Here is a 4,101-nt window from a genome sequence, read left to right as displayed (position 1 = left end):
ACTATATAATTTTTTGATTCTCTTACTCTTTAAACCTATTACTTACATGTACTCTTTTTCCTTTCTTTTTCTCCCTCTCTCTTGCTCTCTTTTGCTTTTAATTTACTGGCTTGCCTGACTTTTTGGTGCTAATTTTAGTATCATCTTTTACTCTGTGTCCGAGCCTTTCTGATTTTTATCACAATTTGTTTTAATTAATTTAAATAATTATTTAGACCATTCGGTTGTATTTCAAAAAACATGTTTTATAGAAAGAAAGTATGACTTTGTGAATCTTAATTCAAAGCTCTAAATTGCTTTGTTTTAGAATATCAATAGTTCACATGATGGATTTTGATAATTGCATCTATCTAGATCTGCTCTGCCAGTGCTATTCTAAGCTTAGTATTTAAAATTTTGACTCAATTATTATAATTATAGCAAAAAAACAAAGTAGTAAATTAGTAGCATTATAGCAAAAGTAACTTATAATTAATTTGCTAGTATCCTTCGTACTATTTCTTTTGATCTAGGCATTAATTGATCTCTGTTTAGTGCTGATGGATAAGCTCTAATGCACACCACACAAAAGAATCTTATAGTCACACCATCTATGTACTCCAATTGGTATACATCTCTGTCATTATTACACCTGGTACAATCTGAAATATATATTGCAACTTTCATATTTTATATAAAACAGCATTCTTACTTTGTGGCATCTTGCTAAATTATGAAGGCTTAAAGAAATTTGTCCTTAGTTTGTTAAAAGTTACGTTTTACTTTGCTTTTATAGCATACCAGTAGGATTATTAGCATGCATTATCGTACTGAAATCAGGACTATATTCATTGTTTGGTTATGTCAATATATGCACCTCCTTTCTGACTGCACACATGCCCAATTTTTTGGACTTCATACTATTGCATAAATAATGAAATTTTATTATTAATAAGGTATTAATTCAATTGTGCACTTCCACATTAAGGTCTTTATATTAATATTAATTATAGCCTAGTGCCTATAGTGGTATTAATTCTGCATTATTTATTTTTAATTCATTAATCAATAAAATCATAATTGTTTATGAATTTGGCTGATTAATAAATTTTGAGTGTTGTGTTAAAGACTTATGGCATAGCATTATGTTTAATTTGCTTTATTTTTTCTGCAAAAATGCACTTGCAAGCAGTGTCTTGACATATTATACAATCTAGATTCTTAGTTGTCACAATTTTTATTTCAATTAAGTTGTAGTGTGGAATAAATAAGACATTATGTTAGAAATATATTTTGAATAAATTTGAGAAACAGTCTGAACAAAGTTAGTATACTTAAATTTAGCTATTAGGACTTGTTCTTCTCTTCGAAAACTTGTGAATAGGACAGCCTTTCAATTCACTAGAGTTCATACAAGAGTCACAAAGAAGATGAGACTCCATACACTCAAATAAGACGACATTGTAAACAATAGTATCTTCTTTACACGCTACACACACTCCAGGAACAGGCTATTGGTAAAATAAATATAGACATGAACACTGACTCATTTGGACTTACTTCTGCCATGTCAGAACACAAAGCAACAGGAAATGATGCATAATACTATTGAGACTAGCAACACTGCATATCATTGTAGTAATGACATCATAATACTTGCATGTGCATGCAAGTATGCATGCTGTTTGCACACAAGCTGTATTAAGTTACCATGATTACCAAAACACATTCATTGGTCAATACTATAAAGTAAATGTGTAGATAGCTGTAATAAATGGCATTCATTCATTATGGAGGGTTGGCCTACTGGCGGAACAACTACTTGAGATCCATTAGTATAATGTACATTTGCACATAATGGCTTCATGCAAGTTGTACATATTCATGATGCATAATATTATATTAAATGTTTTGTTTAAGGAAAATCTTTATCTTGAGTTCTTCTTCAGTACACATTACAAGCTCTTGTGCTCCTGCATAAAAAATAGATGTAAATAATAATGATTATGCACAAGATCAAGATCAAGTATGATAAAAACAACACCCAATAAAGTGCAATATCTTTCCCAAGAGAACTCAAACAAGTGTTCCAGGCAGTGCAGCCCATCTGTCTAGAGTCTCACCATGTTTTCATAGTTGGGAGGGCACGTCACACTATCGATATCTTTGGTTAGTAGGACACACCGTCTGTTTAGCGAGAAATCTTATCGTAACAGTTAAGCCAGTCCCTAGCGAACCTTAGGCAATCCCTAGGCGTGATTTCAGGTCGCTAGAAATAATATAATTATTAGAAGAATAGAATAACAAAGCTAGTATGCACAAACACATATTTAAGCAATGGATTGTATATAAACTGAGTAATTGGATAAAAGACATTGAAATAGGTTGATGAAGCAAGGGGAAAAACAGGGCGAGAGCTTATGGGGTGTAATTAAGTCTTCAATTATGTAATGGGAGCAATTACATTACAGTAGTCAAGAAGCTAATTATCTGGTAAAATTTATAAGATTACATTATAGCTATACACAAGAGTTAACAAGCAAAATCTCACAATGTAAGTATTATTATGAGCCATCAGAGTAGTCTAATAATGATACTAAAAGTCAATAAAATTATGCTTACCTTGACTTATTGTCCCAGACTTTTATCAAAATGAAAAGGAAATGATTGGTTTAAGTGCACAGTTTTATCATTATTCAATGGTCCAGTGAATTGTGTGAATTGTAATAGTAAATTCTGGTCCTAGTAACAAAAATTTGTGAAGATGGCTTAGTAGGACTATAGTACAGAGTGCACAGTTCTATCTCTACATCAAATAAATCTCTACAATAAGTAATCACCTAGAGTTGGTCACTATAGCTAACCATTGATATACCGTATAGGGGATACTGGTATATTTCCCGGAGAAAATATTTCACGAAAATCACCTTTAAACCTATTTACAAGAAAAAATTTTGGCGTTTTTCTTCTACTGACCATTATTAGTATAATAAAAAATAATTTTCATAGATTAAAATTTTCACAAATTTTTAAACCATGAAATTAGTGAAATTAAATCCCTGTGAAAATTACCCCCTATACAGTATGACTGCTATAGGGTTTAGCTAACAAGAGCAATAAAGTAGCAAGGAGGGAGTTTAAAATGGCATTTATCATACTGAGGGTGGTAAGATTCAAACAAAGCATTGTATAACTGACTTTTACCATGTGCTAAAATAAACAAATAGTTTACTTAGCAGTAGTTTGTAAACAGGAGGTGAATAGGTAAATTTCCGCACAACTTATTAACCTCCCGGGCCACTTATTCACCTCCAAACTACTTATTCAACCTCCCAGGCTACTTATTCAACCTCCTGGGGCCCCATAGGGGTAGGAACAAACTAAAAGTTGGGGGGGCTAATGTATTATTTATTGGCAATCATAGGAGCATGATTTAACAATTGATCATTGTACTGAAATTAATATTGTCCAAAATATTGGCGTCTATGCTCATTAAATGTAACAAATTCCTTTGCAATGTCCTCAATGTATAAATTGTCTGTAAATTCTTTATGTGTATGCAAAATAACTACATGATTAAGACGCTCTTGTGACATTGTGGAGTGCAAATAGTTTTTTAATCTCCTTAATGTTGAAAATCTACGCTCAGCTGAAGCTAATGTTAACAGAGTTGTTAAATAAAAATTAAAAGCTTGTGTATTTCTGAAAAAAACTAGTGTGTGTTCTTAGAAGTTAAGCTAGACTGTATTAATTGTTTTATGAAATGAATCATCACACAATATGCACACATATAAGGATTACCTAAACTAAAGTCTATAGTGTTGATAATAGTAATACATGTATATCACTTAAAGTTGGAGGGGCTAAGCCCCCCTTCAATAAAAGTTGGGGGCATAGGCGGCTGCAGGGGCAGGCATTGAGGGCAATGCCCTACTAGAATTTTTAACCGGAAGATGACATCATCATAATTAGCAGTTAATTAATAGTCATTTAGTAATTATGACATGGTTTAATTCATCATTATAGCTAATTTTAATGACAAAAACTACATTATTTTGCTAAAAAAAGTGATAATTAGTAGAGAATAAGCTGCTAACTGCATGGTTTATTCACAGGAAGCCA

The 4,101-nt window shown here is 31.9% G+C and overlaps 1 long non-coding RNA gene across 1 annotated transcript in view; it reads right to left on the bottom strand.

Moving 5' to 3' along the window:
• Positions 1–387: 387 nt before the first annotated feature.
• Positions 388–4,101, bottom strand: part of LOC109583614 (uncharacterized) — a 4,360-nt gene continuing 646 nt past the window's right edge. The window contains exons 2-6 of the long non-coding RNA XR_002185615.1: positions 2,602–2,721; positions 2,103–2,248; positions 1,540–1,952; positions 692–1,490; positions 388–641 (exon numbers count right to left, since the gene is read on the bottom strand). This is a non-coding gene — a long non-coding RNA (uncharacterized LOC109583614). The remainder of the gene's footprint in view (positions 642–691; positions 1,491–1,539; positions 1,953–2,102; positions 2,249–2,601; positions 2,722–4,101) is intronic.

The sequence above is a fragment of the Amphimedon queenslandica genome, unplaced genomic scaffold (assembly GCF_000090795.2).
Source record: "Amphimedon queenslandica unplaced genomic scaffold, v1.1 AMPQUscaffold_13294, whole genome shotgun sequence".
Taxonomy (NCBI): domain Eukaryota; kingdom Metazoa; phylum Porifera; class Demospongiae; order Haplosclerida; family Niphatidae; genus Amphimedon; species Amphimedon queenslandica.
This window is presented reverse-complemented; position numbering and strand designations above follow the sequence as displayed.